The 14,661-nt window shown below is 36.2% G+C and overlaps 1 non-coding gene across 1 annotated transcript; it reads left to right on the top strand.

Annotated features, from left to right (window-relative positions):
• Positions 1–2,004: 2,004 nt before the first annotated feature.
• LOC112739817 (small nucleolar RNA R71) lies at positions 2,005–2,108 on the top strand. The gene has a single exon (XR_003170754.1). It is a non-coding gene; the product is annotated as a small nucleolar RNA R71 (small nucleolar RNA).
• The last annotated feature ends 12,553 nt before the right edge of the window (positions 2,109–14,661 follow it).

Below are 14,661 nucleotides of genomic sequence, written 5' to 3'. Positions count from 1 at the left end.
TGTTCCAGGGAAAGAACTCTGTTGATAGTGAAGACCTTAGGTAATTGAGATGGCACAGTAAGGAGATTAGGGGGAATATCTGGGAAGTAAGCTGAGACAACTCTATCCCCTGGAGAGAAGTCTTCCGTAGAGATCTTCTTGTTCCTCCATCTCCTTGGTACCTTCTTCTTTGTTTCTTTTGAGGTTGCCTTCCCCTTGGTGACCTCTTTTCTCCAAGGAGTTGTGATGCTGTCTTCACCTGCCTCTAGAGGTTTGGGTTCCTCCAACTTTTCCTTGAGCTGTGGCAATTGCTGTTTTCCTTGTTTGTCAGTTAAGGGGGGTCTCAGAATGAGCTGGCTGTGCTTCAGTGCTTTTTTTTTCTTTCAGTGTCTCATTATCATCTGTACTCAGTTCCTTGTCCTCTTGATCTGTTTCTTGTGAGAGTTTGAAGACATTAAAGCTGAGTCGTTCATCATGGATTCTCAATATTAGCTCCCCTTTCTTTACATCGATAAGTGCTCTGGCTGTAGCTAGAAATGGTCTTCCCAATATGCTGTTGGGAGAAAGTACTTCCCAACCTTTAGCAACACATTTTCCACCACTCCTATTGCTTGCTTTTGAGTTTTGTCAGCCAGTCTGATAATGACATCTGTGGGCATTATCTCATTGATCTGCAGCCTCTTCACCAGGGATAAGGGCAGTAAGTTGATGCTGGCCCCTAAATCACATAGTGCTCTGTCGAACATATTTTCACCTATGGCACAAGGGATATGAAAACTTCCTGGGTCTCTTCTTTTTGTAGGCAACTCAGGTTGAATAAGGGCACTACATTCCTTGTTCATCACTATAGTCTGCCCTCCCTTGAGTGAGCTTTTCCTGGGAAGAAGTTTCTTCATATACTTGATGAATGCAGGCATTTGTTGAATTGCCTTGATGAATGGTATGTTCACATGCAGAGATGCAAACAAGTCTAGGAACCTTAAGTATATTCTTTTTCCCACAGCACCATTGAGCAGTTGAGGGAATGGTGCATAGAGCTTCAGCAGCTCTTGTTGTGAGATTTCTGGTTCTTTGTGATCTCTATCCTCCTTTTTTGTTGAGTTGTCTTCAGGTTGTTTGCACATTTTGCCTTGCTTGTCTTCAATCTCTTGATCACTTGTAGTGACCATTTTGCAATCTTCCCATCTTACTTTCTTTGCTTCTCCCTTGGGGTTTTTCTCCGTGTCACTTGGGAAGCTATTAGTAGGTTTGGGAATCTACTCAGCTAAATATCCCACCTGGAATTCCAGCTTCCTAATGGTCTCTCCCTGGTTCTTAATATTGGCTCGCACCTCCTCTTTGAACACCTTATTTTCTTGAATCTCTTGGCATATTCCTTCAAGTAAGGCTTCAATCTTAGAGAGCTTGTCATCAATTGATGAGTGATTCGGAGCAGATGTGCTGTTTTGGTTTTGATAAGTGTGTGGAGACGTGTTGTTGTGGGGGTGTTGAGATGTCCTCTAGGTGAATTGCTGGTGAGCTGCATTGTTGTTGGAGTTGTAACGTCTCTGGTCTTGGTTTTGATCTTGCTCACTTCCCCACCCAAAGTTTGGGTGGTTTCTCCATCCAGGGTTGTAGGTCTTGGAGTATGGATCATAGTTTTTCCTTGGTGAATTCCCAATGTAGTTGGCTTGCTCCTGACTCCCCTCTGCTTCTTTATTCACTCCTTCTTGGATTGTTGATGAAGATGAGATTGCTGCTACTTGGTTCCTCTCTATTTTCTTGGTGAGGTCAGCCAGCTGCTGGGTAATGAGCTTGTTTTGGGCCAACAGAGCATCTACATTATTTAGCTCCATCACTCCTCTTGTGTTCCCTCTTTCGGAAGCATAGAAGTAGTCGTTTTCTGCTACTGTTTCAATAACATCTATGGCTTCCTCAATGGTCTTCTTCTTGTTCAAGGATCCTTCAGATGAATGGTCTACGGCCTTCTTTGACTCATAAGAGAGCCCTTCATAGAAAATGTGCAGCTGGACCCATTCGTTGAACATGTCAGCTGGACACCTCCTTGTTAAGTCCTTGAACCTCTCCCATGCTTCATACAGAGTCTCACCATCTTGTTGCTTGAAAGTTTGAACCTCAGCTCTCAGCCTATTGATTCGTTGAGGAGGGTAGAATCTTGCTAAGAATTTATTTACCACATCCTCCCAAGTTGTCAAGCTCTCCCATGGGAAGGATTCCAGCCACTTGGCTGCCTTGTCCCTGAGTGAGAAGGGAAATAAGAGCAGTCTATAGGCGTCAGGATGAACACCATTAGATTTTACTGTGTCACATATTCTCAGGAAGGTGGTCAAATGTTGATTGGGGTCTTCTTGAACACCTCCTCCAAACGAACAGTTGTTCTGAACAAGGGTGATGAGCTGTGGTTTAAGTTCAAAGTTGTTGGCATGGATTGTTGGCTTTTGGATGCTACTTCCACAATTGCCTGGGTTTGGATTGATGTAAGAGCCCAAAACTCTTCTATCCTCCCCAGCATGATTTGCTCCACCTCCTCTGCCATGGTTGTGAGTCTCTTCTTCATGATGATTTTCCATGTTTTCTTCCATGTTAGGTTCAAAGTATTCCTCAAAGTGTTCCTCCTCTTCTTCAGCACCAACTACACGTTTTTCTTTTGCCTCCCTCTTTAGTCTAAGGAAGGTTTTCTCAGGTTTAGAATCAAAGGAAGTTGAAGCCCCACTTCTTCTCTCTGTTATACAACCAACAAGTACAAGCAAAGAAAATAGGTGCAGACAGTATTTGTGTCAGAATTGCTGTTAGTTGTGGGTGATGCAATATATCAAACAGTTAGTGGGTTAGCAAACAGAATTGAAAATAACAAAGAAAAACAAAAGGGTAGAGGGGGAAGGGAAGAAGTTTAACTAAAACAAAAAGTAAATCACTCAAACAGAAAAATGAAATTCATAAAATAAAAATGCTCAATCTAGTGATCTTCCAATTTAATCATTGTTAATGCACAATCAATCCCTGGCAACGGCGCCATAAACTTGATGCACGGAAAACTTGTCTCTCAACAAATCTCCCTTCGGCAAGTGTACCGAATTTGTCGTCAAGTAAAAACTCACAATAAAGTGAGGTCGAATCCCACAGGGATTGATTGATCAAGCAACTTTAATTAGAAGAATGTTCTAGTTGAGCGAATCCAGAATTTGGGTTGAGAGTTGCAGAAAATAAAATGGCGGGAATGTAAATAACAGAAAAGTAAATGCTAGAATTAAAGGACTGGAAGTAAATGACTGAAAATGAATTGCAGAATTGTAAATGGGAATGGGGGATTTGCTCATAAAAGTAAATGGCAAAAATTAAAGAGAATGGGTAAGATCAGAGATGGGGAGTTCATTGGGCTTAGGAGATGTTGCAATTCTCCGGATCAAGTTCATTTTCATCTCTTCCTCAATCAATGCACTCATTGATCTCCTTGGCAATCTTAAGTGATTGAATTACAATTTCTTGCAATTCAATCTCTCAAATCTTGATCAATAGCCAATTCCTTGGTCAATTGCTCATGAAAAGAGATGAAGTATGGTCACTGATTATACCACATGCATTTCCCAAATCAAGTATTGAGAGGGTTATAGTCACATACCCATCCAAACCCAATTTGGTCCAGCATGAGAAAGCATTTCTAGCTTGATCTCTTCATTCCTCTTTCAAGGTTCAAAAGAGATCCAAGTTTGAATAGCTTCTCTTCCAAGATAACTACTCAGTTGGATGAAGATCGAAAGCTTTCAAGTAAAATCAAGAGGAAAGATAGAATAAGAATAATGAAAATTAGTATTGATCCATCAAATTACAACAGAGCTCCCTAACCCAATGAAAAGGGTTTAGTTGTTCATAGCTCTTGAAAATGAAAACAAAGATGGAGAATACATCATAAAACTAGAAATTGCAAAGAAAGTAAAATACAGAGAGTAGTTCTCTTTTTCCCAGCCTCCAGAACTTCTTCTCAATTCAAAGCTACTCCTATATATACTACTCTTCTCAGCTTCTAGTGTGATTCTTCAAGTCTTGGGCCTTTGGATCTTGAATTTGAAGCAGTTCCTTTCTTTATTTGGGCTTGGCTTTACTTGCAGAGAGAAAGTGCGAAGTGGGCAGAGACTTTAGTTCAGGACGTTAGGGGTGTTAATATTTAGTGAGAATATAAGTTCGAGAACGTTAGTGACACTTAACATTGTCACTAACGTTCCAATGCACCCCTTTGCCTCACGTTAAAACCCACGTTAACTAGGTTAACGTGGCTTTTAACGTTGCCTTGTTAACCTTCGAGAACGTTAGTGACACTCAACATTGTCACTAACGTTCCAGTGTGCCCTTCTTGCTTCACGTTAACTAGGTTAACGTGGCTTCTAACGTGGCCCTTGCCATCCTTCGAGAACGTTAGTGACATTCAATATTGTCACTAACGTTCCAATGTGCCCCTAGGTCTCACGTTAGAGTCCATGTTAACTAGGTTAACGTGGCTTCTAACATGGCCATCTTTAGCCATCCCAACGTTAGTGACAATGTTGAGTGTCACTAACGTTGGCTCATCCTTCATTCCTCATCGTTAGCTTCCACATTAACCAAGTTAACGTGGAAGTTAACGTGACTCTTGGGGGTTGTGTGGTTGCTTCAACGTTAGTGACAATGTTGAGTGTCACTAACGTTGTCGACAACTCTTCATCCCTTACGTTAGTTCCCACGTTAACCAAGTTAACGTGGGAGTTAACGTGGTACTTTGCACCATAGGCCAACGTTAGTAACAATGTTGAGTGTCACTAACGTTGGCTTCTCTTCCCCCCTTAACGTTAGAGGCCACGTTAACTAGGTTAACGTGGCTTCTAACGTGGCCACTTATGAGTAATTGCCAACGTTAGTGACAATGTTAAATGTCACTAACATTGGCTCAACTTCTCTTCTCCACGTTAGAGTTCACGTTAACTTAGTTAACGTGACTCTCTAACGTGGGCATTGATGGCTTTTTTTGAGAGTGTTATTGGCAATCACTTTTCTCATTAACCTTGCAAGTTACCTCCCCTTTTCTTGCTTCCTTTTGGTCCTGAAATCAAGCAATAAAGTGCATCAAAGCTCTAGTCCAAGTCATGAGTAATGCAACATAATATTTGTCACTAAACTTATGCAAAATCCTCATGAAATTATGTAAAATGCACAATGTATGCTTGAATCAAGGCATAAGTGAATATCTACTCAAAACTAGCTTATTTCCTAAAGAAATGCATGAAACTAACCTAAAAACAGTAAAGAAAAGGTCCGTGAAACTGGCCAAGATGCCCTGGCATCACGTATGGGCACAGATCATGTCCCATTATGTCTTTCCGAGCACTCATGAATCCTCCTTCACTGCAGACATGGCCGTTCTACTATGGTGCATCCTTACAGACCAACCTCTGAACCTACCAAGACACATCCAGAATGCCATGGGACACGTACAGATTGCGGGCAACTTACCTTTTCCCGCCTTGGTCTCAGATCTCGTCTCAGCAGTCGGAGTCTCCTACAAAGCTGGAGACACCAAAGCCATGCTTCCACGGGATGATCAGTACGTGCCTAACGGAAAATATATTAGACTTCCAGCAGCCACTACTAGCTAGCCTACCGAACTGGCTGAGGACATTCCTCCTTTCACACCACAAGCACCTACAACAACCCAACTGCTCCATCAGATACTTGAAAAGTTGGATCGGCAGGAACAGAAAGCAAAGCTAAGAGAGCGCCGTAACAAGCGCCGATTCACATACCTTAAGGAGCTGATTATGGAAAAATTCAAGGACTCAGACACCCTGGACTCCACTTCCTTTACCAGCACAGGGAGCCATGACGGTCCCGACTGTGGAGATACCGCCACCAGCCCGCATTTGTTTCTGACAGATGGCACCGAGGACGGTGCAAAACCTTAAGTGTGGGGAGGTCGGTCAGTACCTGACTTCCGGAGGTAATTTCTCTTCCCTAACACCAATATATTAGGATATTTAGTTATTTTTTCTTTTGTATAATAGGATAAATTGCATAGTAATAGATTAGTTGCATGCATGTTCTACTTGATTGAAAAGATAATAAGTTCCTTCTAAGACCCTATCTTTAGAACAAAATTTCACTAATTTTAATCAAAACTTTTATGTTGAAATTTGCTTGAAGTTGTATTTGGAACATGATTTTTGGGCTAAAGAACACACAACCTGTGAGATTTGAGCCCAAATGCATGGTTACATTATTTAACCATAATTATTTTATTCTTGTGTGTTTACTTCTATATGATTGTAATCTACATTTTGTTTCATCCTATATGTCCAATGTTTAATATATTTATATGTTTGCATATGATTGAGGCCATTACTTGTTTAAACTCACTTATCCAAATTAAGCCTACCCTTTCAATTACCTTTGTTAACTAGTTTGAGCCTTTAAATCCCATTTGTTCTGTATTTTACCACATTACTAGCCTTAAGCGGAAAAACAAATTTATACCCCAATTGAATCTTTGGTTAGCTTAAGATAGAATTGTTTGTGTTAATTAAGTATGGGAAATGGTGGAAACAAAAGATAATAAGGGAATGTGTCATGATAATATAATGGGAATTTGGGTACCTGCTCATGTGAAACTATAAGAATAAATCTATGTGCATTGATTAGCTATGTTTATTTTTTATGTTTAAAAAAAATCCAAAAATATTCAATAAATAAATAAGGGGACAAAATTACCCCAATGCTAAGTTAAGAATTCAAAGATCAATGCATGTATGATAAAATTAAAATAAAAAGTTGATACATGAGTATGGAATGTGAAAGAGAAATTTTGGGTAGCTAGGTGTGAATCTTAAGTTATATAGAATATATATATGTTGGGTTAAAGCTTGGGTTAATTAAAGATTGATTTATAAGCTTACTTAGCCATATATGTATCCTTACCCTTACTTTGGCCCCATTACAACTTTGAAAAGACCTCATGATGTTTGCATTGATATATTAATTGTTGTTGATTGGTTAGGAGAAGAACAAAAAAATTAGAAAGCATGATTAGAGAAGGATAGAGTGATTGCCCTATACACTAGAGAGATTAGAGTGTACATACATCATCAGTCAGGGTTCAATGCTTAAAATTCCATATTCCCTACTTTTATGAGCTACCTTCTTGCATTTTTATCTGTTCTTACTGTATAACACTACAAGAAAAAGCCGTATTTGTAACAAAAAAAATTGTTACAAAATGTCAAAATTTTGAAACAAAAGTTTTTTGTAACAAAAAAAGGGGCCGTTGCAGTAAGTCCCGTTACAAAAAGTTTTTGTAACAAAAAATGGAACTGTTACAATTCAATATGATATTTTGTAACAATTTTTTCTGATACAAAAAACCAGAAGCCGTTACAAAAGTGGTAACAAATTTTGATCTTCAAGGTATTTTTGGTGACAATTTATTTTTTCCTATCAAAAAATTTTGTTACAAAATGTAACATGATTTTGTAATATTTTTTTTATTTAGTTACAAAAGCAGATTAATTATTTTGTAACAATTTTTTTTAATACAAATTGCATGCATAATTTACTAAATTATTTTTTAAATTAACTAATATATTAACTATTTTAATAAGCAAGTCTACATCTATATAATATGCAAAAACATACATAATTCAAACAAGATCCTTTTAGCTGAAATTACTTTCAAACAAAATAACATTAGTAAGTACATTGATAAGTTTTATGTCTTGCATAAGTTCAACCAAAAGTTAAAAGTTCTAACATAGATTAGTGTCTCTATGAATCAAAATATTTTTGAGCCCTCAAGGTAGCATGTGGTCACCATTTCAGCACTCCTGTAAATAAAAAAAAACCGAAACAAAAAATTAGAAACAAGATATAACACTAATTATAATTTTTTCCATTAAGTTTTATCTAAAATGTTTAGAAAAATTTTGGCAGAACCTCCCCTAAAACTTGGATATTTTCACCGTCTACGGTTCCAACAAAAACAACCAATTCACAACTTATGTCTCATCCAATACACAACCAAATTTATCAAACCAAATAATAGGACATTTATCATTTATCAACCATGACACATGTAAAATATAATAAATAGATCTATATGCAATTAAGCTATACTAATAATATATGAATCATCTAAGAATAGAGAGTTTCTTGTCAGTAGAATGAACACGCTTTGCTTGATCATTTCCTGCTGCATGTTAAATGGTTTGATAAGTAGAATTGAAGTAAGATTTTCAATAAGTCATCAAATTCATATAAGTAGTGGAAGCCCATACCTTGTTTAACAGATTAAGTCCCCTTTCATGCAAAATTTTAAGACAAAATGCATATGCAGCCATCAAAACATCATCATTTTTAGTGGCAGTATATGTCACCCCCCATGTCTTCTGAAGACTGCCAATAATGACCAAAAAATAAATAATGAATGAAATACTGGTAAAGAATCCATCCTAAGGTAAAACAAAGATTCAAGGCCCCACCTAAGGATGGAGTTTGATATATACAACATCAATTTTTCTTCTTGTTGAGGATGGAGTTTGATATATACAACATCAATTTTCCTTCTTTCAAATCAAGGAGAAAAAGAAAAAGGAAAACAAAACACCCCACAATGAATCAAGTTCATGCAATAAAATATCATAATTCACTTGAGTTATGTTCACTAATTGACAACATATATATTTAAATATAATGAAAAAGATAAAAAAGAGAAGATATATACTGAGATAGAGTTGGTAAAGCATAGTGAGTAAGATGCAGCACAATTTTTGTATGTTCATAATAACTTTGCCACATTAATTAGCTTAATAAGCAACACCTCAGAGCTTAGTGTTGCTGCTGCAGCATCATCCATCAGCTTTTGCATTGAATAAGAATGCAACCTTTGGTGTCAAAAGATAGAATCCTATTCTATTCTATCCCCATTATATATCTGAGTCCAAAATTATCTCAAAAGTTTAAAGCCTATTCCTGAATTCAGGGCCACATCAAGATCAACACTCTATATCCCTCTTTCCATATAAGTCACGGTCACACATTACTCCACCATCAATTGAATACACTAAGCTACATTATATAAATCAATCATTGTATAAGGGAAGCTGTTATCTCATCAGGCATGGATTCCAAAGATTATATATCAAGTTATGAATTATAATCCAGTCTCAGAAAAGCAAGCAAAGCATTTAACAAACTCACAACTCTTTCAGAAAAAGGTTTTCTAACACATTTAAAGTGCAATGTCAATTGCACCAAAAGTATATGGATCCTTGACTTAGCCATACATTGTATTAACTAGATAGAAAAAATTAAAATTTCTATCTCATGACAATGCCATTAAACAAGATAAGTTGGCATTGTTGTATATACTTTTATAAAATTTAGAGTGGGAGTCTATTTTCTCAACAAAATTGACTGAAATACAGGCTTGCAGCTTTCTTACTTACCGGCCTCCTCATATGTCAAACATCGAGTTCGTGACACCTCTTTTTTATCGACTTCAAGTCTATTCCCCAATATTCTACATCCTTATCTTGCTGCAAATTCAGAATGTATGTCACACTTTCCTTCTTGAGGTGATTGATGTCTTCAGGTTTATGTGGTTGGGATCCCACAATGAGATTGTCAGTTATAAGTGTCTAATTCATACCTGAAATAAATCAATCACAGATTGCATCAGCAGCAGCAATCATATTACTGTGCTATGCATTTTATATAATAGACACAAATTAATACAGCACTAGCAGTTCTTTCTTGCAACTTATACAAAATACAAGTAATTAACAAAGGAAATCCATCATTCTATCAAACAGTTGGCAGTCATAACTAACAAATAGGGAAAAAAGAGGAAACTAACCCAGATCGTGGTGATACTCATAAGGATTCATCATCATCCTCTTCATAGCAGTAGTATTGCTGGTGGAGGGTTTGTGCTTCTTCCTCATCAGTGCCTCTTCATAGCAGTGGTATCCGAGTGACAGGACACGATTCAAAAGCAGCGACGTCCAGAGGGGCAGACAACGGCATGACAGCAGAAGCAGAAGAGGTTCTATTTCTCGGATTCAAAAGCAGCTAACAGTGCAGCCTCGAACCCCTCTCGCGTGTTCTGTTCCTCGCATCAACGGCGGCTCAGCAGCGACTTCGCGGGCTCCCTCTCTCCCTCCGCGAGCTCGCACCGGTGACGACCTCCTCGCGGCTCCATGATGGCGACGATGGCGAGCCTGCAGCAGACGCGACAGCAGCTCTCTCCCCCTCAGTGATCTCTGGCCTGACCCACAGCTCTTCTCTCCACGCATCTTCTCCCGGCGAAATCGACGGCAACGGCGAGGCATGTGACGGCGACAGCAGTCCCCTTTTCCGTCGGCGACATCCCCCCTTCTCCTCTCTTCTCCTGGTGCAGCTATTCATCGAACCCTCTCTCTTTCCTATGTTTTCTGTGGTGTGTTTGTGTGTGTGTTAGCCTGTTAGGTTAAAGGGGAAGGGGGATTAGGTTTAGGATTTAATTGAAAATTAAGGTTTTTTATTTGAAAATTTAGGGTTGAGTTTTTATAAAGAAAAATGGATAAAATAGATATTTTGATAAAATTGAATGATGGAATAATAATTTTAAAATTAAATGTATTTTATTAAAATATTTAACAACACAATTTATTAATATATTGTTCATTTTTAATAATTATTTTTAATTTAAATTATAAAATAAATATATTAATTCTACTTTATAAAGTATCGTTTAAACTCAAAATATCAATTATTTAATTTAAATTATTTAACTCTTCATTATTTTTTTTATTATCAAAAATTTAATTTCAAATTATATAAAATAACCAATTATAATAAAATTCACAAAAATATTAATTAACTTAACTCTAAATATTCATAAAACTAATTTAATTACTTTAGATTAATTTTTAAAAATAAAAATTTTAAATTAATAAAATAAACTATAATTTATTTATAATAAAAATTACTTAAATTAAACTATATAATTCTTTTATTATTGAATTTTAATTTCTATCATGCAAAATATTAAATTATAATAAAATTACATAAGAATTTTAATTAATAAAATTACATTAAGAAAAATGGCGAGAATTAGGATTAGAGTTTGAAGAGTGTGTGTAAATTAGATTATCTTTTATTAGTGAGAGTTAGAATAAGGGCTTTTATTTTTTACATTTTTTTATTTTTAAATTTTAACTATTTTTATTTATGTTTAACAATTAAATTTTTTAATTTAAAAAATTAATTTTTAGTCAACATTAAAAACTTGATTATTAATAAAAATTATATATTAATTTTATAAAAAATATAAAATAATATATACTATTTTTAAAAATTAATCATTTAATCTTTAATTTTTATAAAAAATAATTAATTAATACAAATAATATTTTAAAAAATTAAATGTTTGAACCAAAATAAAATTATCTTAAAGATTTTAACATTTTAAAATAATTTTTTTAGTTACAAAACTTCTTGTATTTTGTGACAAACAAATAACTTGTTATAAATAATATTAAATTTTGTGACAAATTAATTTTTTGTTACAAAATAGTTAGAGTTTTTAAAACAAATGGATATTTTGTTACAAAATATTTTGAACTTTTGCAACAACTTCATCTTTTGTTACAAATTATTATAAAATTTTGCAACAAAACAACGATTCGTTACAAAAGTCAGTATAATTTGTAACAAAAAATTAAGTCGTTACAAAATAACAAAATGTTTTGTAACAAATTATATTGTTGTTACAAAATATTATTATTATGTAACAATTACTAATTTTTGTTACAAAAAAATAATTTTTTGTAACAATTTTAAATTTGTTACAAAGTTTTTGTTACAAATATTCTATTTTCTTGTAGTGTAAGAATTGAATTAGTGGAGTTTGATTTGTGATTGTCTTGAAGAACCTATTTACTTTTGATCAAGTAGACAAGAATCATATAGTTGCATTCATATATATAAGTTGCATTGCATTACATGAGTTTTACATGTTCCTACTCATTTATTTTATCTCCTTCAACTAAGCATGAGGACATGCTAATGTTTAAGTGTGGGGAGGTTGATAAACCACTATTTTATGGTTTATATTGTGCTTAATTGTATGGTTTTATCAATTCTTTACCCACTTATTCATATGATTGGCATGCATTTATATTTCCTTCCGAAAATTATTACATGATTGAATATTTGCTTCCTAAAGACTTTTAATTATGTATTTTAATTCTCCTTCATTCCATTAGATGTCGTGATCTGTGTGTTAAGTGTTTCAGGCTTTATAGGGCATGAATGACTTGGAGATTGGAAAGGAAGCTTGCAAAAATGGAAGGAACATAAGAAATTGAGGAGATGACCATCGAGAAGTGACGCGGACGCATGGCTCACGCGACCGCGCGACATAGAGGAAATTGCAGTGACGCGGACACATGGCTCACGCGACCGCGCGGATTGGGACTGCACAAGTGATGCGGAGGCGTGGACGATGCGCACGCGTGGCAAGGCAAAACGCCGAATGACGCGATCGCGTGACATGCGCGATCTGCAGAATCTGCAGAATTTGCTGGGGGCGATTTTGGGTCCTGTTTTGACCCAATTTTCGCCCTAGAAAAGCATACTAGAGCCAAGGAACATGGAAAAACGAAAAAACAACAATTCATTACAGACAATTCTCAGTTTTAGATCTAGTTTTACTCCTCCTCTAGGTTTTCTCTCTGCACATTCATAGTTCTTAAGATTTATTTTTATTACTTTTCACATTGGGATATTGAGAAGAGTTATTACCTCCGTCAAGACTTCGTCATTCTAGTTTGTTTTCTTTATCTGTCTCTTACTCTTCCACGTCCTTTGTTTACTCAGAAATATTATTGGATTATTTTTAGAATTTATTAATACAAGAACTATTTTTATTTTTAATTGATCCCTTTGATTATTATTTATCATGTCTTTCTATATTTCCCTTTTCTATGTTATGAATTCTACATTTACAATGAGCGAGTAGTTCCATAACTTGGATGGGAGTTGATTGAAGGGAAGACCTTGAGTTGGAATACTTAAAAGAAAAATTGTAATTGGGTTTATTGTTGGATTGCTCTCTAGTCACTAACACTAATCCTTCCAAGTAAGCGGATTGGGACTTGTCAATAGAAATAGCTTTCCAACTTGCTTGACTTTCCCTTACCTAGTAAGGGATAACTAAGCAGAACAACCCTCAATTATCAATTAATCTTGAGAGTACTCCAACAAGAATAGGGCTTCCAACTAATCTACTCCCAGCCAAGGCTTTTATTTAAAAGTACACAAATTCTCTAATTTAATTTCCTATTATTCAACTCAAACCATTTTTTGAAAACATCTGATTAATAAAATAGCACACCTTCCTGCAACTCGTTGGGAGACGACCTGGGACTCATACTCCAAGTATTTTAATTTAAATTTTGTGACAACCCTTCTAAATTGATAAGCAAATTTCTGGTTGGTTAAGAATTGTACTTGCAACATATCTCTTCTAATAATTTCTTAACTCGCCAATTTCTGCCATGTCAAGGAGCTAAAGCAAGAAGTGCAACAACGGGAGGAAGTAGAGATAATTGAACCAAATGATGTAGTTGAAGATTTAGGAGATGTTGAATGCAAAGAGGAATCTCAAGTTGAAGAGCCTTCTTCCATGGAGTTTAAAAGTGATGTCAAGGAGGATAGTGCACAACCTCCAAGGCATATTGAGAGTGAAGAATTGGAAGGAGTAGGACAAGCAGCAAGTCCCCCTATTTATGATGATTCCGCACCAACATATGATCCTTTTGAGCTTGATAGATCCTTCTCCATTGAACTTGGAATTGATGTTGAGGTAGATTTCACTCAACCTCCTATTTATGACTTGAGTGATGGGGAAGAGTTAGAGGACATTGGCGAAGAAGAAATCGAATTTAAGGAAGCTTGGCAAGAGGTAGAGCTTGAAGAACCTTGCCAAGTGGTGGAAGCTCCTAGAAGAGGATGGACAGGAGTGGAACGTGCTTTGTCAAGATCATTGGGAACTTCTCTACCTAAGTCACCATCCAATCCTTCATTTGAGTGGGTAAAACTCATAACTCTTAGCTTTATTATCCCACTTGAATTTGGTTTGCTTGAAACGGATGGCCAACTTAGGGCGCTTTGTAGAATGAAGCGTAAGAGAAGGATGTTTAGTGGTTGGAGTTGTAAACTTAGGCTCATTATGGTTGGAAGCTCAAAATTGAGGAGCAAGGGGTGGACTAGTGCTCAATTGGATGGGTCTAGGAGGATAGTTTGGTACCTTATTGAGAATTTGGCTTGCCTACCACCCAGAGGGAATCGATGTGATCAATTAGAAGACGGGTGTGAAAATAAGATATGGGATCCTGGATCACAACATGAAGACCAATTTTGGGAGCTCATATCTTGGGAAGAACTTCACCCAAGCTTGGTGAAGTCGGTTGGAAATTTTGACAACCGTTTGAGGAGCAAGCATCCTTGGGAGTTCAAGGATGATTACAAGCATAAACCACCTTGAAAAAGAGCCTCCCAATTGTCCAACTTAAAGACAATAAATAAAAATGCTAGGTGGGAGACACCCCACCATGGTAAACTCTTTCCATTCTCTTGTAGATATAATCAATGGATGAATTGAGTTGCCATTCTAGGTAGTTT

This window comes from Arachis hypogaea, chromosome 13 (genome assembly GCF_003086295.3).
Source record: "Arachis hypogaea cultivar Tifrunner chromosome 13, arahy.Tifrunner.gnm2.J5K5, whole genome shotgun sequence".
Taxonomy (NCBI): domain Eukaryota; kingdom Viridiplantae; phylum Streptophyta; class Magnoliopsida; order Fabales; family Fabaceae; genus Arachis; species Arachis hypogaea.
The sequence above is the reverse complement of the archived record's forward strand: the minus strand, read 5'-3'. Positions and strand labels throughout refer to the sequence as shown.